This window comes from Triticum dicoccoides, chromosome 6B, assembly GCF_002162155.2.
Source record: "Triticum dicoccoides isolate Atlit2015 ecotype Zavitan chromosome 6B, WEW_v2.0, whole genome shotgun sequence".
Classification (NCBI taxonomy): domain Eukaryota; kingdom Viridiplantae; phylum Streptophyta; class Magnoliopsida; order Poales; family Poaceae; genus Triticum; species Triticum dicoccoides.
The window spans coordinates 409,186,707-409,212,240 of record NC_041391.1 but is presented as its reverse complement, the minus strand read 5'-3'; the positions used below and the strand labels follow the sequence as shown (position 1 = coordinate 409,212,240).

Genomic DNA, 25,534 nt, shown 5'->3' with positions numbered 1-25,534 from the left:
ATTTTTTCAATCTTCTTCCTTCTATGCTTAGAGTAAGTGGAAATGACCTCCTTGATCAGCAAGTAAGTGAGTGGTAGTTCAGTCTCCGACAAGTGAGGCCGAATAGCCCTAGGCGTCCTTTTCCTTCTAAACTAATTGCTCTCGCTTTACTCTTCTAGTGAGAAAGCAAACTGGTCGGGGAACAGGGTCGGATCAATGTAAGGAATGGGAATAGCACTCACTCATTGAAGGTAAGCCAGAAACAGGGGTTGTCCTCTCCCTTACTTAAGTCCTAGTCCATCTTTTCGTGCCCCAAAGGGGAAGTCAAGAAATAATGAGGGAACTTGACCCACACCTGACGAAAGAGTTTGGTAGTTTGAAGGAAGCAGAACCAAAACCTGCTTCCTTTCTGTCCCAACCTCCAAGGGTTCCTCCCTATATGACATAGTCCATTGGATTGGGGAAATGCTATGCACCTATGTTTGCTGTCCCCTCTCTCACTTCCTCATTAGATCCTGGTCCCAAAGGGCAATACATTGAGTTAGAAAGACAGGGGCTTTCGTAAATTCCATTCTGTAGCCGAACTAGCCCCTGGATCAACTCTCATAGTGGGAGCATCACAGTCAAGTTAGGCACAAAAGAGGGGGTTGACATCATTCGTCGTGATTGGATCAATCAGACTCCCCCAGAGGAAATGCCAAGGGGCGCCCTTTCTCATTATCATCTACCGCCCATTTCTTCATCATCCGTTGCTGCCTTAAGTGCGTAAAGTAGGCTCAACTTCTTAGGTTTCTATATATCTTGTAGTAGACGAAGGTAGCCCAGTCCGCTTGTTAGATTGAATTGAATCTTATATAACCTACGTGGCTAAAGAGAAAATCATAATAGTCTAAGTTGACCTCTCAAAGGTATAAATAAGTAGATGCTAGTCTTACTGGTTCAGTCTTTCTCTTTTTTGTTATGGTGCCCACATTTCATACTTCTCAATTCTTATTTATTCAAGGGTTTGTATGTACTGAGTGACTCTAGGTCTATTCAGATGCAACTTCAAGAGAGCTTTATTCGGCCTTTGCATGACCGTCTTCCATTCCTGTCTATCTCCTTTGGTCAGGTAGTTCTGCTTCCAATGCCGGAGGAGCAGGGTGGGATAGAAGGTTAGTTTCTGAGTTCGAGATGTCTCAGATTGGAGGTTCCGCTTCTCTAGTGTGCTAATAAAGCAACAAGCAATGCTGTTCCCATGCGATCATCCCTTGCTTGTTCTTGAGCGCTAGTCATTCATCCCTAGCTGGGTTCTTGGGATATCTTGATTCTCTTTATGATGATTTAAGGGTCGGCAACAATGTATAAGGAATCAATCAGAAGTTCGCGCTAAATGATCTTTTGTAGGAGTACGAGGTAGTGTGAATCCCCTCTTTCTTTGTTTAGAAGAGTGCTCGACCTCCACAACGTTAAACCATAGAACACAACTCCTGTCGGTCGAACCCTAGGAAAGACGACTTTACCTTCTTCGTAGATAGTCTGAGTTCGACCTACTGTAGTCTCACCCGTTGACTTTCTTTTTAGATAGAATCCTCGATGAGTGGAAAGGACTCCCAGTCTTGCACCACAGTACTATACCATATAGAGCCGCGCCCTTGTGATATGATAAGAAGAAAAGGGGACAGGCCACCCTCTTTTCTTTTTTGCACCAAGCCTTCTTATAAAATTGGGTGTATAGCTCAGTTGGTAGAGCATTGGGCTTTTAACCTAATGGTCAACGGTTCAAGTTCTGCTATACCCAAAACAAAAAAATCACTCTTGTACTCGTAAAGATGCATAGTAGCCTTCAAAGGGCACTCTTTGGCCTTGAGAAAAGTCCCTTTCTCATCAACATCTCAACTTCGCTCGTTGTTTGAGGTAAGTATAAAGGAGAGGAGATCTATCCCTCGAATCGAAGGATATAGAAATATGGAATAGAGCACATATTATATGAAACAAGCAAACATAACAGGTTGAATCCCATCTTTAACTGCACAGAGCAACATCATACTATTGATTGATGATCTTACCTTCCAGAGAGTCGAGGTACAACAGACGAGATAGCCAAAAGGGGTGACCCTGGGTAATAGGTTTCCTTTTCTGGTTTAGGCTTGAGATAAATCAGGAACTGAACTGAGCACTCCACAAGTATGGATTGGATTGTTTCATTCTGATACCAACTTTCGTGCTGGAAGATAAGGTTGCCATACTTGGAAACGGGGAAAGGAAATAGGATCCCCTATCTTCTCTACAGGAATGAACTTCTCCTCGCCGACCACTAACACTATACTTAGGTTAGGCACAATAGGTGACTTAGGTTGGATTGTCTAGATCAATCCTACAAGAAATAGCTCTCTTTCCTTTTAATGGAACACTCACTAGATTATGCCAAATAAGGATAACTGCAATGATAAGCCGGGTCATCCGAAAATCTAGGAAATATTTCCTTGATTTTCTACATGGCATATTTCCTATCATTTCACAACCTGCTTTTTTCTTAGTTAGATACTATAGCACCTTCCCTTCATGGGGAGATGTTTATATACCATCTAAATTCATTCATTACTTACTTGTTCTTCTTTCCCAGTGATCGAAATAGGGATTTCGATGGATTGTTGGCCCTCGATTGTAATGATGGTACCAATGGAAGATGAAATAACATGGTACTATTTAAAGAAATAGTTGATAGAGCAAGGTCTAACCTTGATTGGGTAGACCAAGAAGCAAACCATTAAGCAACTGCACTGCAGCCCCGAGAAAACAAGCAGTTTGGAAAAGCAAGTCAGGAATACGATGGTGAAGCAACAACGATAAGCATTCCCGCAAGGAGTAGTGAAAAGCCACTAGGGGAAAGTGATAGGTTCCTTATTCTAAGCCAAATTACTACTCCCTCCGCCCGGAAATACTTGTCAGTGAAATGAATGTATCTAGATGTATTTTAGTTCTCGATACATCCATTTTCATCCGTTTTGATGACAAGTAATTTCGGACGGAGGGAGTACACCATAAGGAGATTACCATTATGAGATAACACTTGAGAGGGCACTTTAAAGTGATTGAACCCACTTTCCATCTTAGTTTAAGCAACAATATTGCTAGGGACCAAATTAGTGAAAAGGGAAGCTCCATTTTCCAAAACTTTCTGTCTCATAAGACTGTGAAACAACACAATTTGACATTCCCCTTGGGAAATAGGGAAAAACAGGCCCCGAATTATGAAAACTTATGTCTCGCCTAGTGGAAAAGTACACAATTGACTAAGAAGATTGGAAGGTGGTACGAAAATACTCATCGGGTCTTTCATTCCAGTAGTCATGATATAGCTTCTAGCTTTGACCGTTCTTAAGGTGCCCGCACTCTTGGCTTGAATCGCCGACTTGTCTTTCGGTTTAACCAACAAGCAGAATCCTATCATTTTCACTACTCGGCAGAGGCTCCTCATTCATCCATCGGATAGGACGCCCCATCTATGGAACAAGAGAACGAGATATTGACTTTTTTGACATTTGTAACTACATTCTCACATTTCTTTTTTGATCTCATGAATTTTATGCGATCGAAAAACAAATGAGATCAGAAAAGCCATCATTGGGACAAACAATGTGATAGCATTGGTGAGAGAAAAGCCCAAAATGGCATAATCAAATGATTGGTTAGCCAATGATGGATTTTGCGCCATGGAATGAATCAAAGAACTAAGGATGTTTCCAATATCGATAGCAGCTCCGACACCTATTGATTTAGCACCGTCTAACTTCTCGAGTTGAGACATCACTTTTCGTATCATATTTTTCCTTCGTTGTTCTTTCTTGGATTTCTTATTGATGATTCTAAGTACTTGGGCCTGCACCTCCATAATTTTCAAATATTTGGTTATGCGGACCACTAATTTTATACATATTATCACAATTTGCAAGGCTTGTCACATATTCAAGAAAATCAACTATGGATTGAAAATCATCAGGTATAGGTAATCATCAGGTATAGGTATATGCATGGGGTCCGTCAACCCTTGTGGGGCTAGGTGGGGCATCCTGAACTACTGGAGCAGCTCCCCCTTGTGGCTAGGGTAGACTCTTAGCTGCTTGGTTCACGCATAGCACGAAAATCTATCTTTAATAATTATGTGCAAAAGATCCAAAATAGCCTATTGGGGTTTACTTGGTGAGAAAAGTCTTCTTCCTACATCTGCGAGTAAGGGACAACCTTTTTTATTAATTCACAGGTAAGGCAATGTGCTTTGTTTTAAAGAAGCATCTGGTTCCATCTTTCTATCGTTAGTTAAGCCACCTTTTTCTAAGAAGAATTTTTGTAATTTTGGATTAATAGTACTTAGAATGGCTTTTTCATATTGAGAAATTCTGTCTAGTGGCATTCGATCACAAAAGCCGTTAACAGCATCATAAATCACAACAATTTTTTTTCAATTGGAAGTGGTTCATATTGTGGTTGTTTGGGCACTTCTGTAAGCCTTTCACCTCTATTGAGTAATGCCTAAGTCGCAACATCAAGGTTTGACCCAAATTGAGCGAAGGCGGCCACTTCGCGATATTTTGCCAATTCCAGTTTTGAACTACCGCAAACTTGTTTCATAGCTTTCAACTAAGCAACATACCTGACGCAACTGACGGATAAGGCAACGTTAATAGCTAGTCTAGTTCCATGATAAAAGAGCTTTGTTTCCAAATAGATTTGTCCATCTGTAATGGTGATCACATTGGTGGGGATATATGCCGATACGTCTCAGCTTGTGTTTCAATCATGGGTTACGCAGTCGAGCTACCTGCACCTGCCTGGTCCGATCATTTAGTGTCTCTTTCTAAGAGACGAGAATGTAAATAGAAAACATCCCCTGGGAAAGCCTCGCAGCCTGGTGGTCGGTGTAACAATAATGACATTTGTCGATATGCCACCGCTTGTTTACTTAGATCATCATATATAATTAATTCTTGCGTTAAATTATCGCGGAAATATTCCCCCATGCCACACAGTGAATATGGGCCTAGAAATTGCTGATGTCAGCATCCTGGATTTGGGGGTATCCAGCCCTGCCTGCCTGTGGCCCACCATGTGGCTCCATCGACGGCCTCGTGCGGCCCAGCTTCAACACCAACACCGCAAGACCCTCGCGAGGGGCCAAGTCTCGCGAGGCGGGCAACGCCAAGATCCCCAAAGGAATTGTCCTCCTCAGGAGGGCTCCTGAGGGGCGGAGAGTTCTATGCAGGTTACCTCACGAAGCTCAGCTGACGTGAGCGATGACGACGAAGGCCAGGCGGGCGCCAGACGGGCGCAGAGCACATGTTTCCTCTTCGGTGCAAAGGGAGGCAAGCCACAGGCGCGGAGTCCCGAGGAATCAGCCAAAGGTTTCCATTCTCATGCAACGAGACCAAGACCACCAGGACGGCAGGACGGAGGTCATCGACAAGGCCACCACAGCGTCACGACCAGAGGCTTTCCGCAGGCGAAGACTACTTTTGTTAGGATAGACTGTACTACTTGTCCCCTTTCAAATCTGGCTGTTGTGGGATCCCTTCCCGCTCATATTTGGGAAGAGGACCAAGGCCACTCTAAATACGACAAGCCACCACCATAGTGGGGGATCGGATCCATTGTCACCCGACCACCACACCAGCTCAAGAACACATCACCTCCTGAGGCTTGTTCATCCACTATACTTGTTCATACGCAGCCTACAAGGCAATCCACAACAGCACACTGGATTAGGGTATTACACAACAACGGTGGCCCAAACCAGTATTAATCTCTTTGTCTTTGTGTCTGTTTGAGCTCGACGCGCTAGGCTTAGGAGGGTCGTGAGTAGGCAAGCTGGGCAGGCTGAGATCTCCGCACGCACCCAGAGTTTGAACCTCTCAAGGGTTGCCAGATCCCTAAATCTGACATTTGGTGCACCAGGTAGGGACCCTGCCGTGATGGACCCAAGGCACACGCGGGGAGAGCGCCCCAGCCATTCCCCCACGCCAGGCTGGGCGCTGGACATACACGAGGTCGAGCTCTCCTTTGAGCCACCACCAAGCCCCGCCAACATGTCACACCCTAGCTAGTTCATGCATTAGAGTGTTGCATCATGTTTAGTTCATTCATCAAAAACTTGAAATGGGGATGAAAAAACCCCCAGCACCCCCTGAAACCAACTAGGGTTTACTAAAAAAATTTCAATGAACCTGTAATGCCCTTCTAAAATGTTCATCACCTCTGCCTTGGTCTTAAACCACTGCCAAAAGTGATTCACAAATTTCTAGGTTATCCTAAGGTCACTGGATTAAATCATTAGTTATTTGAGTTTGGGTATTTAAATAATATAAATGTTTCAAATGCTCAAATAATACCAAACTAAAATGTTCCATGCTAGATATATTCCAAATAGTGGCCATGTGTAGTTTAGTGATTTTTGGAGATGCCTAAGCATTTTTAATAATGCAACAAACCTACAGAAATAAAATAAAACAGAAATAAATGGAAAAAAACCCCTTACCTGGCCAAACCCACACCCCGGCCCATCTGGCGGCCCAGCACTATGCTGGCCCGTGCCAGCCAGCTGCTTCGTCCCCGCCAGGCAGGCAGGGAGGTGACGCCGACGAGCGCGAGCTCGCGACGGCGCCTGAGGGAGTCCTGGACTAGGGGGTGTCCGGATAGCCGGACTATCATCATTGGCCGGACTCCAAGACTATGAAGATACAAGATTGAAGACTTCGTCCCGTGTCCGGATGGGACTTTCCTTGGCGTGGAAGGCAAGCTTGGCGATACGGATATGTAGATCTCCTACCATTGTAACCGACTCTGTCTAACCCTAGCCCTCTCCGGTGTCTATATAAACCGGAGGGTTTTAGTCCATAGGACACATAATAATCATACCATAGGCTAGCTTCTAGGGGTTAGCCTCCTTGATCTCGTGGTAGATCTACTCTTGTACTACCCATATCATCAATATCAATCAAGCAGGAGTAGGGTTTTACCTCCATCGAGAGGGCCCGAACCTGGGTAAAAACATCGTGTCCCTTGTCTCCTGTTACCATCCGCCTAGACGCACAGTTCGGGACCCCCTACCCGAGATCCGCCGGTTTTGACACCGACATTGGTGCTTTCATTGAGAGTTCCTCTGTGTCGTCACCTATAGGCCCGATGGCTCCTTCGATCATCAACAACAACGCGGTCCAGGGTGAGATTTTTCTCCCCGGACAGATCTTTGTATTCGGCGGCTTTGCACTGCGGGCCAATTCACTTGGCCATCTAAAGCAGATCGAAAGCTACACCCCTGGCCATCAGGTAAGATTTGGAAGTTTGAACTATACGGTCGACATCCGCGGAGACTTGATCTTTGACGGATTTGAGCCACAGCCAGGCGTGCCGCACTGTCTCGATGGGCACGATTTAGCTCTGCTGCTGGAAAGTGCCCTGGAGGCCGCACAAGAGTCCGCTCCGACCCTTGGTTCAGAGCAGACGGCGCCAATCGAGGACTGGTGGTTGGACCCCACCTCGGGGGCTGCTACCTCTACAGCGATGGAGCCGAATACCGACCCTGTCCCTCATGAAGCTCGTAACTCTAAGGTGCCGGACTCCTATCCGGACCCCGAACCTTCCGCGCCCCCGCCAATCGAATCGGATGGGGCGCCGATCATGGAGTTCACCGCTACGGACATCTTTCAGCACTCGCCTTTTGGCGACATCCTGAATTCTCTAAAGTGTCTCTCTTTGATAGGAGAGCCTTGGCCGGATTATGGCCAGGACGGTTGGGATGCGGACGACGAAGAAATTCAAAACCCACCCACCACCCACTTCGTAGCCACTGTCGATGACTTAACCGACATGCTAGACTTCGACTCCAAAGACATCGACGGTATGGACGACGATGCCGGAGACGACCAAGAACCAGCGCCTACTTGGCACTGGAAAGCCACCTCGTCATACGACATATACATGGTGGACATCCCAGAGGATGGGAATGGCGATGGAACAGCGGAGGATGACCCCTCCAAAAAGCAGCCTAAGCGCCAGCGTCAACGGCGCCGCTCCAAATCCCGCCACAGCAAGAATGGAGATTCCAGCACCGGAGATAATAACACCCCATATAGTGCTGAAGACAACCCCCTCCAGCAAGATTCAGCACAGGAGGACGGAGAGGCCAGCCCTCATGAGAGAGCGGCAGACGAAGAGGTAGAGGACGATAATTACATGCCTCCCTCCGGAGACGAGGCAAGCCTCGAGGATGATGAATTTGTCGTGCCCGAGGATCCCGTTGAGCAAGAGCATTTCAAATGCAGGCTTATGGCCACAGCAAGCAGGCTCAAGAAAAAGCAGCAACAGCTTAGAGCTGATCAAGATTTGCTAGCCGACAGATGGACCAAAGTCCTCGCAGCCGAAGAGTACGAACTCGAACGCCCCTCCAAAATCCTTCCCAAACGCAAGCTGCTGCCCCGATTAGAGGAGGAAGCATATAAACCTACATCACCAGCGCACAATACGGCCGACCGACCACCTCATGGCCGCGACAGAGAGGCCTCTAGGCCCTCCACTAAAGCCGCACCCCGGCATCGCTCGAAAAGTACAAAGCCACGGGAGAATGCACCGGACTTGCGAGAAATATTGGAGGATAAGGCAAGACAATCAAGATCGATCTACGGATCGCGTGGGCGCCCCACAATACGCGACGACAACCGTCGCGCCGGATACAGCAAGTCCGGACGGGCCACACACAATAGACAAAGCTCGCTTGAGCTACGTCGTGATATAGCCCAATACAGAGGCGCCGCACACCCACTATGCTTCACAGATGAAGTAATGGATCATCAAATCCTAGAAGGGTTCAAACCCGTGAACATTGAATCCTACGATGGCACAACAAACCCCGCGGTTTGGATCGAAGACTATCTCCTTCATATCCACATGGCCCGCGGTGATGATCTTCACGCCATCAAATACCTCCCACTCAAGCTTAAAGGACCAGCTCGGCATTGGCTCAACAGCTTGCCAGCAGAATCAATTGGGTGTTGGGAGGACCTGGAAGCCGCATTCCTTGATAACTTCCAGGGCACATATGTGCGACCACCAGACGCCGATGACCTAAGCCACATAATTCAGCAGCCAGATGAATTAGCCAGACAATTCTGGACTCAGTTCTTAACCAAGAAAAATCAAATCGTCGACTGTCCGGATGCAGAGGCCCTTGCAGCCTTCAAACAAAATATCCACGACAAATGGCTTGCCCGGCACCTAGGACAGGTAAAGCCGAAATCAATGGCAGCCCTCACATCACTCATGACCCGCTTCTGTGCGGGAGAAGATAGCTGGCTAGCCCGCAGTAACAACCTAACCAAAAACTCTGGTAGGTCGGATACCAAAGACAGCAGTGGCAGGTCGTGTCGCAATAAGCACAAACGCCACATTAATAGCGATAATACTAAAGATACAACAGTCAACGCTGGATTCAGAGGCTCTAAACCCGGTCAGCGGAAAAAGCCATTCGAAAGAACTATTCCAGGCCCGTCCAATTTGGACCGGATACTCGATCGCTCGTGCCAGATACACGGCACCTCCGAAAATCTAGCTAATCACAGCAACAGAGATTGTTGGGTGTTCAAACAGGTAGGCAAGTTAATCGCCGAAGGCAATGACAAGGGGCTACATAGAGATGACGAGGAGGAGACATGGCCGCCGAACAATAGAGGACAGAAGGGATTCCCCCCACAGGTGCGGACGGTGAACATGATATACGCAACCCACATACCCAAAAGGGAGCGGAAGCGTGCACTCAGGGACGTATACGTGACGGAGCCAGTCGCCCCAAAGTTCAACCCGTGGTCCTCTTGCCCAATCACTTTTGATCGAAGGGACCACCCCACCAGTATCCGCCATGGCAGATTCACTGCATTGGTTTTAGACCCAATCATTGACGGATTTCACCTCACTAGAGTCCTGATGGACGGCGGTAGCAACCTGAACCTGCTTTATCAGGATACAGTGTGGAAGATGGGCATAGACCCCTCAAGGATTAAACCCACTAAAACGACCTTCAAAGGCGTCATACCAGGTGTAAAGGCCAATTGTACTGGCTCAGTCACACTTGAAGTGGTCTTCGGATCCCCGAATAACTTCCGAAGTGAGGAGTTAATCTTGACATAGTCCCGTTCCGGAGCGGCTATCATGCACTGCTCGGACGAACCGTATTTGCAAAGTTCAATGCGGTGCCAAACTACGCATACCTCAAGCTCAGATGCCAGGCCCTCGAGGAGTTATTACGGTCAAATGGAAACACTGAACGATCTCTCCGTACGGAGGAGCATACAGCGGCTCTCACGGCAGAAGTACAGAGCAGCCTCTTAAGGCAATTCTCGAGTCCGGTCGTTAAGCGACCGGACAACATCAAGCGCGCCCGGAGTAACCTACAACAAGACCACCTGGCACATTCCGAGCACGCGTAGCAATGCGGCCCCAACCCCAGCCCTCGCGACATCGCAAGATCAGTGCCACGCGTACATCATTACTCCCTGGAGATACCATGGCATAGGGGGAGGGGCACGGCCACGGCAGGCCCAGAGTGCGGATCAACCACACCAGGGGCTCCCGAATTGGTAATTCTTTTTTCTTTCTTTCCTTTCTTATTCTCAGGACTCCATTTTCAGAAGCCCTGTCCGGCAATGGATCTGCCGAACTAACGATGCAACAGCCAGGGAAGCAGAAAAGCTACGACGAGTATCTAGGTGGTCTCCATTACGAGCATTATGCCTGTTTTACATACCATTCCGCAGCCTACCCCTGGAGGGGGACATGTTAAACAGTCCCACCCCTTGCTTATTGCACTATTTGTATCGTCCTGCACTCATTGCAGTATTTTTTAATAAACAATGCATCTTTTTATCATGGCATTCCCTTTTTATACATATGTTCACTTATGACATGTTGCATCCGTACACTTTTGGTACGGCTAAATACACCAGGGGCTTAAGTTCCCCATATTATGGTGTGATAAGTCCGAACACTTTCACAAGTGTGGCACCCCGAACTTATAGCATTATATGCATCGGCTCCGAATCATGTCTTGGGTCAATAGTTGGGTTTGCCCGGCTCCCATGTTTGTGTAACTTACGTTCCGTTATATCGGCTAAGGTAGCGCTGGGAGAACCACTGCGATTGTGCCCTAGTTGAGCTGGGTGAGCACCTCAGTGGAGAAAGCTAAAACTGACCGTCATGTTAAGGCGAGAGCCGGTCGCTGTTCAAGAGGTTTTTTTGAGTCCCTAAAGACTTATGCCGCTTAGAGCGAAGAACCGGCTTTGTCCGGCCCAGGCGTGGATAGCGCCCTGAAATCAGCCTTCCGAACACTAGGGGCTTCGCCGAAATTTAAAATTATAGAATTCTATGGCTAAGTGAGAGTGTCCAAGCATTATAAGTCCGGTTTCCTCGTTCGCTGTGTTGAGCGCCTCCCTAGAAGGACCCAAAAATGGGAACAACAGTGCTCAAGTTTATCCAGAACACCCCAGCACTAGTGGCATGGGGGCTGAAGCCAACGACTTGCCATCTCTTAGATTTGATAAACGGCCGCACAGAAGGTAATATTTTAAATTAACAAAAGTTGCTTAGCGCATATGAACAAAGTTTTCAGCGCACAGGATAACAAAACGCGAGCCTAATCAAAGATTACATCTTTGGAGCACTCACCCGCAATAATGCGGGCACCCTTCAGGACACCCTTATAATACATCTCGGGCGTGCGATACTCCTTGCTGGTGGCGGCGCGTCCATCACAAGCTTCTCGGCGTCCATCCTGCCCCAGTGCATCTTACCGCGGGTGAGGGCCCGACGGGCACCTTCAATGCAGGCGGAATGCTTGATGACGTCAACCCATGGACAGGCGTCCACCAGCCGCCGCACCAGACCGAAGTAGCTCCTAGGCATGGCTTCCTTGGGCCATAGCCAAACTATAAGGCCTTCATGGCCTGTTCGGCCGCCTTGTGGAGCTCGACCAGCTGCTTCAGCTGGTCGCTCAGGGGCACCGGATGTCCGGCCTCAGCATACTGAGACCAGAACACCTTCTCCGTCGAGCTCCCCGCCTCGACTCTGTAGAATGCGGCAACATCGGACACGCTGCGGGGTAGATCTGCGAACGCTCCTGGAGAGCTCCGAATTCGGGTAAGTAACAGGTAATTCACTTTTACATGCTTGCTTTGCATGAAGAATGCCTTACCCGCCGCTATCTTCTTCACCGCCTCGATTTCCTAGAGGGCCTTTTGGGCTTCGGCCTTAGCGGCTTTGGCACTCTCAAGAGCGGACGCAAGCTCAGACTCTCGAGTCTTCGAGTCACGCTCCAAATCCTCGTGTTTTTCTACGAGAGCCTGGAGCTCTTGCTGAACCTCCGCCACCCGCACCTCCTGCTTCTCTCGCTCTGTGCGTTCCGTGGATGCATTGCACTCGGCCGCGGACACCGCCTCCTTCAGGGTTGCCACCTCGTTTGTGGCCCCTGCAATACCCACGTTATTCCTGTCATTTTTTGCAACCAAATCCTTTTTTTATAAGGTACAACTTTAATAAGGTGTTACTTACCTTCCTTGTCCTCGAGCAGCTTCTTGGCACGGCCGAGCTCGCTCTCGGACCACTCGAGGCTCTTCTTTAAGGCATTAACCTCCGCAGTAATTGCGGCAGAGGTCAGCAGCGCAGCCTGCATTCCCATATTGACATATTTGTGTTAGACTCCTGCGTATATCTTTTTAGATCCTCAGCTCGGCTTTTCTTTCTGAACACCGAACTAAGCATCAGGGGCTACTGTCTATGCGGTACTACTTTACATATCTTAAACAAAAATCCTTACCTCAAAGCCTGTTAGAAGGCTGCTGCAGGCTTCGGTCAGCCCGCTCTTGGCGGACTGAACTTTCTGAATCACCGCACTCATGACGGTGCGGTGTTCCTTGTCGATGGAAGCGCCGTTGTGACACTCCAAAAATTTTTACTTTGGTTTTCAGCAAAAACTTTGTGGTTTTTGAAAAGAGGCCATTTAAAAATTTTCCAGAAAACCTTCCTCTTAAGAGACTTTCTTTTCTTTGGCAAGGTTTTTATTCTGACTTCAAACTTTGCTGTTTGACCTTTTTAAACTTCTTCTCTGTTGGTCCTCTCTCTAAATTATTTTTGGGAGTTTAATCTTTTTCTTTTAAAAAAGAAACTCCATGAAATTTGGGATTTTCATATCTTGGAACCACCATGACTTGGCATTCTTGCCCATGTGGTAAAACCCCTCCAAAACCTCCCCTACAACTTGTGATCAACCTAAATTCTCTGTCCCAACTAATCCAAACTGGTTTTGGATTTTTATTCCAATTATTTTTCCCTCAATTCAATTCTGAAAATTATTTGGAGCCTGAGAGATTTTCAAAGCAAGTGCCCTATTGCATTTGAGTTTTGACCTCAAACCAATTCTCCTGGATTGTCCTTTGAACCCACAACCCAGAACCATCTTGATCCACTCCTCCTCTTTTCAAATTTTTCAAAATTCAGTCTCTGCAAGTTTGGACCAGATTTGCCAAATTTGGTGAAATTCATATCTACACTCCTCCAAAAATTCCACCAAAATACAGGCAGCCTATTTGAGCAAGGAGAAGCCACCCCACCAAAAATCAGCTCAAGAAAAAATCACCAGAGGCCAATTTCATTCGGTCGAACACCTTGTGGGCACTGTTACTGTTCAATGTTCAGAAATTCAGTTTCAGTGTCATCTTCAGTTTCGACAGTTTCAGTCACGCGGCTACAGTGCATTTGGCACGTTGCTCGCGGCCTCGTTTGCTTGTCCGAAGCTTCACACGCGCACTTGGCGCGACCCTGGCGTCGGTGGCGCCCTGGCCCGCCTGCGCCAGCGCCCTGGCCCGTAACGGCCGACAGGGAGGAGAACGGCGGCGCAACGCCGTTCGGCACCGCCCAAATCTTCTGGTGGCTCCGGGTGGCCTTCTCCGTGCCAGCGCACGCATGCGGCACCGTCGCCGTGGCGCAGCACACACAGAGAGCGCTCTCTTCCGCCGACGGGCCCGCGCCACCCCGTTCCGTCGAGCTCGACCCAAACGCCCAAACCCCGGCCAGCTTAGCACAAAAATGGACCCGTTGAACCTCCGTGATGACGCTCGACCCCCTAACCATCCCGACCGAGCACTGAGCCACCGTAATCGCTCGCCGGAAATCTCCGTTCACGGCAACCGCCTCGGACCGCCTATATAAAGGGGTCCCGAGCTCACTCTCGTGCACGCAGCACCCCCACTACTCACCAACACCCCGCCAGGCCACTAGGAGGACCTCGAGGAGGTCTCCTTCCCCGGCTCCGGCCACCCCGATCCGCCTCGGCCTCCAGCTCGATTCACTTCGGGGAGGCCACCTCCGGCGCCCAAACCTCGTCCGTAGCCCTCTCTTGCACCCAGTAGTCTAACCCCCACCTCAATTTAATCTTTGCAGCCCTCTCCGACGAGCTCCATCCACGCCCGAACCACCGTCCGCCGGAGTTGAGACCGCCGTCGACGTGCTGCTCACCGGCGACCAACACCACCACCCACCGTTGCGGAAGGACACGGTGAGCACATTGGTAACCTCTGATCCCCATGCCTCGCCGTGGATCGCCGCCGGCGACCACAGCAGCTCTCGGGCGCCGACGAGCCTCGTCCCTCCCATTTGAAATTTAAACATGACAAGTGGGACCCGCTATCAGCCTCTCTGTCCTTTCTAAACGAAGCGTTATCTGAAAACGCCTTCTGCCAAATACCCTTTCTCTTCGGGCTGGCGTAATCGCTACCGAAGCGTTTTCTGCTTTTATAAACTAGCCCCTGGAAATCTTCTGTTTCATTACAGATAAGTCCCTGGACAAAAACCCTTATAACTTTTAATCAGAAAAGTATTTTTGATTGATTGTTTTTCTGTTCTCTTTAAAATTTTGTCTAGTTTTTTATCAGATTTATTTGAAAAATATTTGGTTTACCTTCTGTGCTCTCCTTGGTATTTACGTTAGCGCATATATCTTCTTTAAACGTAGATACCGAAGGAGGTGACGGAGCCGCGAACTTCACCGAGCTAGGCTCCGACTACTCTGAACCAGGCAAGCATGTTTGAACTTTTGATATGATGAGTGTCTTGGCATGTTTTGCATTTAGTTAGTTTCATGGCATGCCGGTGAGTATACCGATGAACGTTATTTTATGTGATAATGAGGTAAGTGAGTTCGATGATCCATACGTGGATGAATGTGAATATGAATGGCCATGTGTTGGAATGAGGATGGGTACGACGGCAGTGTTGTAGCATGCCAGTCTTACGCCAGACTACGTGACTTCAGTGTCAAACCATATCGGTCCAGTACCTATCATTTCCTTCCTTGTAGTACCACATGTTTTCCGCAAGGAATATGGTTTAGTAAGTTCCAAACCGCTTTCATGGTACACACCAAAGAGGAGAGGCCGTGATGATGGTTCCATGGCCCTGGATTAAAGCCAGTCATCCGGTCAGGGGGCATGGGTGTTTCCGGTTGGGACCGAGAGGGGGGCACCCCTTAGAGCGCGCGTATATAAATTTGATCCCATGCCATTCGAGATTGTGATCTCCCCGTCTCAAAAGTTTTTCTTGGACGATGACTAGGGTGATTCCTAGCATCGAGAGGTAGGATGGGTGTGTACCGGTTAGCTGTGTTTTCTTCTGAAATACCGTAAACGGAACTAGTCCTTCGTGACTACGGAAATCCGTTGACTGTGGGAAAAATTTTGTACAAACTCTGCAGAGTCATATATTCCTCCAAATCATCTCTTCCATGTCAAGTTTCGTTCCTTCTTATCCTAATCAATTGTCAACTTTGATGACAGAGACTCCGGTGAATCGCATGAGTGCTAAGTCCGGTTAAATGATCACTCCTGTGGATGGACTAACACGTTTGTTTTCATGAATTGAATGTTTATTATGAGTATTATTTACTTGTGAATAAAAGCCCTTTATGTGATGTCGCTCAGACGTCCGACTGTGGCATTTCTTTTAAAGCCCTTTATGTGATGTCGCTCAGACGTCCGACTGTGGCATTTCTTTTTTTTTAAAGCCCTTTATGTGATGTCGCTCAGACGTCCGACTGTGGCATTTCTTTTAAAGCCCTTTTTGTGATGTCACTCAGACGTCCGACTGTGGCATTTCTTTTTAAAGCCCTTTCTGCGATGTCGCTCAGACGTCTGACTGTGGCATTTCTTTTAAAGCCCTTTATGTGATGACTTAGAGGAGTCCCAGTCAGTCTTGTGCGACCCTGGATTTGGCCACTGTTTTATATCCGCTTCCGCTACCAAATAAATTCATCGAGCCTCTCCTCGACGCTCGATGAGATGGCAGACGTAGAGTCTTGTCTTTCTCTCCCCGCTGTGTTTTTCCACCACCAGCCTATCCTTGAGTCAGTAGTATGTCTCCACACCACTGTGTTCTGTCCGCCATTATGTATGATTATTGGCGTGCTTGTATAATTTGGTTGAGCAACCGTAGTTCGACCCTGTAATATATTTTATGCTACTGGCTTATTGTATCAAGAATTTGTCTGCCAGTGTGGAGGATTTCTCTCATACTGGACTTAAAAGATTGGCTTTTCAATAAATATTTTTATTAGAAAACCGGTCATGACAAGCTTGGTACCAGAGCCAGGCTGACTGTAGGAAGCCACTAGGTGCGATCGCTAATTGGTTATTAGCCTGATAGAGCTAATTTATATTTTTGCAATGGTAGTCATTTTCTGTCAGTCAGCATAAATTTATGATCTGACCCTGCAGAATTTTGCCTACTTTTGTAGATGGCCGACGTCAGCTGCGAGTCTCAGACCTTCGCCAACGTACCCGATGGGTTCGTCAAGCTTCTTTCTTCCATTGTTCAGGTCGCGATGGGGCCATCCGTGCGCCCAGTCTTCACACTCTACCAGCACCGAGTCAACGACAGTCTGACCATGCACCAGGCCGCGGTGCAGTTCAGGGGAGGGCGTGGTGAGTTACGCCGCTTCCGGTTCATGGGAAGAGCCATGCCTACGGAGAGGCATGCCATGCAGATGGCAGCCCGCGAGGCGATAGCTCATCTCAGGGATGCCCTTCCCGTGATGAAGACTCGTCGTTACCGTTATCTTCCGTGCCATGTGCCTTACACCTGTCACTACGCATATTCCTGCCCCAGAGGAGAACGAGACGAGGCTTTTGAGATGCTCATTGAGTATCTCCGGGCCCTGGAGGCATCCTTCGACAACCTGGTGGACGACTTCGTAGCTACCCGCATGGACTCGGTCCATGGCTGTGCTGCCAACAGGAGGGAGCTCCTACCCATCGCTCCACCACCGACTTTTGTCTCGTCATCAGCATCTTTTACGCCTACTCGTCGCCTGCCTTCTACCGAAGAATTTAACCAAGTCATTGCACCCACTCCGGCGCGTACTACACCAACCTTCGCGCCCACTCCTGTACGTGTTGCTCCGCCCCTGGCGACCGCTCCGCCCGCTCTGCGCAACACTACACGTATGGAGCCCATTAGCGAGGAGGAGGTTGAGTCCCCAACCTCGCTACGCCTCGCCCTCGGCAGGGCAAGGGAGGTCGTCAACATTTCTGCCTGAGTACGCTTAGCTGCCGTGTGTTGTACCGCTTTGTAAGATATGTGCATAGGCTGGGAGAAGTAGCCTGTTTGCGCGTCATGTAGGATCTGGAGAAGTGCACTAGCCTTAATAACATGTCAGGATTAGGTACGCATATCCTGAGTGATGTACTGTATAATTACCGCCCGCGTGTAAGATGTGTAATGAGCAGTCCTTCTCCGTGCGCAAGTCGTTTTATTTTTCTTAAGTAAGCGGAGTTATTTAATTCTATTTGCCAGCTTTATGCATTTTATGGTTTCGTTTTTGCGACTCTTTCCGCTTTTCTTATGGGTTTTACAAAATATATCCCCAGAGTGAAAAATGTCTCGTCCTTGGACTCGCTCCATGCCAATTCCATCAGAGGAAAATTATGATGGACAACCCAGCAACGAGTTCACTCAGGGACAGTCAAGCCAACCGGGAAATGAATCGGCACTTTCACAAATGTGTCGCCTTTATGAACAGAGTCAGCAACAACATCGTGAAATAATGAACCAAGTCATCAACATGGGAAATCACCATGGACAGTACCAGCAACATTCCAAGTTATCTGAGCTACAGAAGACACGTCCTCAAACATTTTCTCACACTGACAAGCCTCTTGAAGCCGAGGACTGGCTTTGAGATATGGAGAGGAAATTAATTATTGCAAAGTGTTCAGATCTCGAGAAAGTACTATATGCTCCACACTATCTCACAGGAGCAGCCGCATCGTGGTGGGAGAATTTTCTGCACATGCATCCCAACGAAAATGACATAACCTGGGATGATTTCAAGGAAGGTTTCCATGGTGCACATATTCCTAAGAGTATTATGAAAATCAAGAAGAGAGAATTTGATGACCTCAAACAAAGAAACATGACAGTGTCAGATTACAACAGTCAATTTACCCTATTATCCCGCTACGCCAATGAGGAGCGTATGACTGAAATCAAGAAGATGGAGAAATTCCTTGACGGTCTGGCGCCCGCACTTAAATGCCAACTGGTCGTGCACACTTTTCCTGATTTTAAAACGCTGGTGGACAAGGCCATTACTCTGGAAAATGAGAGACGCAGTCTGGAAGATATCCGCAAGCGAAAAAGGGACCAGACTAACCACACTCGCAATCACCAAAGCAAGATAGATTTTAAAAAGGGTGGGACACCCAAATTCTCATCCAATGTCTCACGCCCAATCAAGAATTTTCATGCAAGGGACAAGGAATTCACCTATCGCCCCGGCGTTACTTGTTACGCTTGTGGAGAAGAAGGGCACTATGCCAAACAGTGCCCCAAGCCAAGGAACTCAACCCCAAAGCCGAACAACGACAGCAATAATTCAGCGCCCAAACGAAACAATTTCAATCCCAACAATAACCACAGGAAGGGTCATCTGAACCACGTAACCAAAGAGGAGGCACAAAATGCTTCGGATATCGTACTCGGTACGTTTCCTGTCAACACAATACCTGCAATGGTTTTGTTTGATTCTGGAGCTTCTCACTCTTTCATCTCGAAAAGTTTTGCTTTGCAAAATAATTTTTCGATGCTTCCTTTGGAGAAATCCATAGTAATCAAGTCCCCCGGGATTCAGCAAGTTTCTCAGAATTACTGTCAGAATGTGGTCATTGAGTTTGAAGGATTGGAGTTTTACGCAAATCTTATTGTATTCGAAAATAAAGGACTGGATGTCATCTTAGGGATGGATTGGCTAACCACCAATAAAGGTTTTATAGACTGTTTCAACAGGACCGTGATTCTCACACACCACCAAGGGAAGACAATAAGAGTATCAGCCAAGGAAGGAAAAAGACCCCGGCAACCGAGATTAAATAAGGTGGACGTTTCTGAGCTAAACAAGGTTCTAGTAGTGTGTGAATTTCCAGATGTATTCCCTGAAGAGCTGCCAGGCATGCCACCAGATCGAGAAATAGAATTCCGCATTGAGCTAGCACCAGGAACCACCCCCATATACAAGAAACCATACAGAATGGCACCATCCGAGTTGATCGAATTGAAGAAGCAGATAAAGGAATTACTGGATAAAGGGTACATTCGGGCTAGCTCCTCACCTTGGGGATCACCAATTTTATTTGCCAAGAAGAAGGATGGAACGCTGAGATTGTGTATCGACTATCGAGCACTTAACATGGTCACAGTCAAAAACAAATACCCGATGCCAAGGATAAATGATTTGTTTGATCAACTTGCTCAGGCCAAGGTATTCTCAAAGATTGACTTAAGGTCAGGATACCATCAATTGAAGGTACGAACGGATGATATCCCCAAAACAGCCTTCACCTCCAGATATGGACTGTACGAGTTCACAGTGATGCCATTTGGATTAACTAACGCCCCGGCATATTTTGTTCACCTCATGAACAAAGTATTTATGAAGTTTATGGACAAATTCGTCGTAGTATTCATCGACGATATTCTGGTATACTCCAAAACACCAGAAGAGCACGCAGAACACCTCAGGATTGTACTAGGAGAGCTAAGGAAACACCAATTGTATGCCAAGTTCAGCAAGTGCGAATTTTGGCTAAGACAAGTAGGTTTTCTAGGCCACGTGCTGACTCAAGACGGTATAGCAGTGGACCTAGAGAAAGTCAAGGCCGTACTTGACTGGAAGTCACCAGCCAGCGTAACAGACATACGAAGTTTCTTGGGAATGGCAGGGTATTACCGCAGATTTATTGAAGGATTTTCCACCATATCCAAGCCTATGACACAGTTACTCAAGAAAGATAAGAAGTTTGAATGGACAGAAGCCTGCGAGAAAAGCTTCCAAGAGCTAAAGCGGAAGTTAACAACAGCCCCAGTATTAGTTGTACCCGATATACACAAGAATTTTGAAGTATTTTGTGACGCATCCAGAAAGGGTCTCGGATGTGTGTTGATGCAAGAAGGCAAGGTTGTCGCCTACGCTTCAAGGCAACTTCGCAAACACGAGGAAAATTATCCCACTCATGATTTAGAAATGGCAGCAGTTATTCATGCACTCAAGGAATGGAGGCATTTTCTACTTGGGAATCGATGTGAGATATATACGGATCACAAAAGCCTCAAATACATTTTTACGCAGCCAGAACTAAATTTACGGCAACGCCGCTGGTTAGAATTGGTAAAGGATTATGATGTTGGTATCCATTACCATCCAGGGAAAGCAAACGTAGTGGCCGATGCCCTGAGTCGGAACCCCAGATCCGACGGGAACTATCTGCACAGCTTAAGGCCCGAATTCCATCAAGAATTTGTCAAGCTCAACTTGATAATGGTAGCAGAAGGCACCATATCAAACTTGGAAATACAACCACACCTTGTGGAGAAAATTAAAGAGGCTCAGTCCGGTCACCCCAGCATTGAACGAATTAAAAGGAAGTTGAGTATGGGCAAGGCCTCGGAATTCGTCATAGACAATGAAGGAATATTATGGTACGGAGAAAGGCTATGCATGCCAAACATAGAAGACCTTAAACAGCAAGTTTTAACTGAAGCACACACCACTCCATATTCGATCCACCCTGGAGGAACCAAAATGTATAAGGATATTCAGGAAAGATTTTGGTGGCACGGTATGAAGAGGGACATAGCCGCTTTCATTGCATGCTGCGACTCGTGTCAACGCATAAAAGCTGAACATCAGAGACCAGCCGGACTACTGCAACCTAACAAAATACCTGAGTGGAAATGGGATGAAATAGGGATGGATTTTATTGTCGGATTACCTCGGTCACGACACGGGAATGATGCCATATGGGTCATCACTGACAGGTTGACCAAAGTAGCACACTTTATTCCAGTGAAGACAACCTACACCACTCAGAGGCTTGCCAGAATTTATCTTTCCCGCATAGTCTGTCTGCACGGTGTCCCGAAGACTATAATTTCCGACAGAGGCACTCAGTTCGTCTCAAGATTTTGGGAGCAATTACAACAGGCTCTGGGAACCCAACTAGACTTCAGTACCGCATACCATCCCCAGACTGATGGACAAACAGAACGCGTAAACCAAGTTTTAGAAGACATGCTGAGAGCATGTGTCCTCACCTATGGAACCAGTTGGGAGGACAGCCTGCCATATGCCAAGTTCGCATACAACAACAGTTACCAGGCCAGCCTGCAAATGGCTCCTTTCGAAGCCCTATACGGAAGGAGATGTCGTACCCCGTTAAATTGGTCAGAGACCGGAGACAGCCGCATCTTCGGACCAGATATGCTCAGAGAAGCCGAGGAAAAAGTCAAGCTAATCAGGGACCGACTTAAGACCGCTCAAAGTCGACAGAAAAGTTATTATGATCAGAAACATCGTAGGGTCAGCTTCGAACCCGGTGAATTCGTATACTTGAGAGTATCCCCGATGAGAGGATTGCAACGGTTTAAGATTAAAGGAAAATTAGCACCAAGATTCATTGGACCATTTTGCATAGTGGCACGAAGAGGCACTGTAGCCTACCAGCTAGACTTACCCAAAGACTTGTCCGACATTCACGACGTGTTCCACGTCTCTCAATTAAGGAAGTGCGTAAGCAACCCAGAGAAACAAGTATCTCATGAGAACATTGACATACAGCCAGACCTCACTTATCGAGAACGTCCCATAAGAATATTAGAGGAGTCTGAAAGGAGGACCCGACAGAAAACCATCAAGTTTTTCAAAGTCCAGTGGAGCAATCACACCGACAGTGAAGCAACCTGGGAAAGCGAGGATTTTCTTCGGACAGAGCATCCACACTTATTTAAGGATCAGCTGAAATCTCGGGGACGAGATTTTTCCTAAGGGGGTAGGTGTTGTGACACTCCAAAAAATTTTACTTTGGTTTTCAGCAAAAACTTTGTGGTTTTTGAAAAGAGGCCATTTAAATTTTTTCCAGAAAACCTTCCTCTTAAGAGACTTTCTTTTCTTTGGCAAGGTTTTTATTCTGACTTCAAACTTTGGTGTTTGACCTTTTGAAACTTCTTCTCTGTTGGTCCTCTCTCTAAATTATTTTTGGGAGTTTAATCTTTTTCTTTTAAAAAAAAAACTCCATGAAATTTGGGATTTTCATATCTTGGAACCACCATGACTTGGCATTCTTGCCCATGTGGTAAAACCCCTCCAAAACCTCCCCTACAACTTGTGATCAACCTAAATTCTCTGTCCCAAATAATCAAAACTGGTTTTGGATTTTTATTCCAATTATTTTTCCCTCAATTCAATTCTGAAAATTATTTGGAGCCTGAGAGATTTTCAAAGCAAGTGCCCTATTGCATTTGAGTTTTGACCTCAAACCAATTCTCCTGGATTGTCCTTTGAACCCACAACCTAGAACCATCTTGATCCACTCCTCCTCTTTTCAAATTTTTCAAAATTCAGTCTCTGCAAGTTTGGACCAGATTTGCCAAATTTGGTGAAATTCATATCTACACTCCTCCAAAAATTCCACCAAAATTCAGGCAGCCTATTTGAGCAAGGAGAAGCCACCCCACCAAAAATCAGCTCAAGGAAAAATCACCAGAGGCCAATTTCATTCGGTCGAACAGCTTGTGGGCACTATTACTGTTCAATGGTCAGAAATTCAGTTTCAGTGTCATCTTCAGTTTCGACAGTTTCAGTCACGCGGCCACAGTGCATTTGGCACGTTGCTCGCGGCCTCGTTTGCTTGTCCGAAGCTTCACACACGCACTTGGCGCGACCCTGGCATCGGTGGCGCCCTGGCCCGCCTGCGCCAGCGTGTCTTGCGGTGGCCGGCTCCCCGTAACGGCCGACAGGGAGGAGAACGGCGGCGCAACACCGTTCGGCACCGCCCAAATCTTCTGGTGGCTCCGCGTGGCCTTCTCCGTGCCAGCGCACGCATGCGGCACCGTCGCCGTGGCGCAGCACGCACGGAGAGCGCTCTCTGCCGCCGACGGGCCCGCGCCACCCCGTTCCGTCGAGCTCGACCCAAACGCCCAAACCCCGGCCAGCTTAGCACAAAAATGGACCCGTTGAACCTCCGTGATGATGCTCGACCCCCTAACCATCCCGACCGAGCACTGCGCCACCGTAATCGCTCGCCGGAAATCTCCGTTCACGGCAACCGCCTCGGACCGGCTATATAAAGGGGTCCCGAGCTCACTCTCGTGCACGCAGCACCCCCACTACTCACCAACACCCCGCCAGGCCACTGGGAGGACCTCGAGGAGGTCTCCTTCCCTGGCTCCGGCCACCCCGATCCGCCTCGGCCTCCAGCTCGATTCACTTTGGTGAGGCCACCTCCGGCGCCCAAACCTCGTCCATAGCCCTCTCTTGCACCCAGTAGTCTAACCCCCACCTCAATTTAATCTTTGCAGCCCTCTCCGATGAGCTCCATCCACGCCCGAACCACCGTCCGCCGGAGTTGAGACCGCCGTCGACGTGCTGCTCACCGGCGACCAACACCACCACCCACCGTTGCGGAAGGACACGGTGAGCACATTGGTAACCTCTGATCCCCATGCCTCGCCGTGGATCGCCGCCGGCGACCACAGCAGCTCTCGGGCGCCGACGAGCCTCGTCCCTCCCATTTGAAATTTAAACATGACAAGTGGGACCCGCTGTCAGCCTCTCTGTCCTTCCTAAACGAAGCGTTATCTGAAAACGCCTTCTGCCAAATACGTTTTCTCTTCGGGCTGGCGTAATCGCTACCGAAGCGTTTTCTGCTTTTATAAACTAGCCCCTGGAAATCTTCTGTTTCATTACAGATAAGTCCCTGGACAAAAACCCTTATAACTTTTAATCAGAAAAGTATTTTTGATTGATTCTTTTTCTGTTCTCTTTAAAATTTTGTCTAGTTTTTTATCAGATTTATTTGAAAAATATTTGGTTTACCTTCTGTGCTCTCCTTGGTATTTACGTTAGCGCATATATCTTCTTTAAACGTAGATACCGAAGGAGGTGACGGAGCCGCGAACTTCACCGAGCTAGGCTCCGACTACTCTGAACCAGGCAAGCATGTTTGAACTTTTGATATGATGAGTGTCTTGGCATGTTTTGCATTTAGTTAGTTTCATGGCATGCCGGTGAGTATACCGATGAACGTTATTTTATGTGATAATGAGGTAAGTGAGTTCGATGATCCATACGTGGATGAATGTGAATATGAATGGCCATGTGTTGGCATGAGGATGGGTACAACAGCAGTGTTGTAGCATGCCAGTCTTACGCTAGACTATGTGACTTCAGTGTCAAACCATATCGGTCCAGTACCTATCATTTCCTTCCTTGTACTACCACATGTTTTCCGCAAGGAATATGGTTTAGTAAGTTCCAAACCGCTTTCATGGTACACACCAAAGAGGAGAGGCCGTGATGATGGTTCCATGGCCCTGGATTAAAGCCAGTCATCCGGTTAGGGGGCATGCGTGTTTCCGGTTGGGACCGAGAGGGGGGCACCCCTTAGAGCGCGCGTATATAAATTTGATCCCATGCCATTCGAGATTGTGATCTCCCCGTCTCAAAAGTTTTTCTTGGACGATGACTAGGGTGATTCCTAGCATCGAGAGGTAGGATGGGTGTGTACCGGTTAGCTGTGTTTTCTTCTGAAATACCGTAAACGGAACTAGTCCTTCGTGACTACGGAAATCCGTTGACTGTGGGAAAAATTTTGTACAAACTCTGCAGAGTCATATATTCCTCCAAATCATCTCTTCCATGTCAAGTTTCGTTCCTTCTTATCCTAATCAATTGTCAGCTTTGATGACAGAGACTCCGGTGAATCGCATGAGTGCTAAGTCCGGTTAAATGACCACTCCTGTGGATGGACTAACCCGTTTGTTTTCATGAATTGAATGTTTATTATGAGTATTATTTACTTGTGAATAAAAGCCCTTTATGTGATGTCGCTCAGACGTCCGACTGTGGCATTTCTTTTAAAGCCCTTTATGTGATGTCGCTCAGACGTCCGACTGTCGCATTTCTTTTTTTTTAAAGCCCTTTATGTGATGTCGC

The 25,534-nt window shown here is 47.6% G+C and overlaps 1 pseudogene; it reads right to left on the bottom strand.

Moving 5' to 3' along the window:
• Positions 1-4,216: 4,216 nt before the first annotated feature.
• Positions 4,217-25,534, bottom strand: part of LOC119321171 — a 96,671-nt pseudogene continuing 75,353 nt past the window's right edge.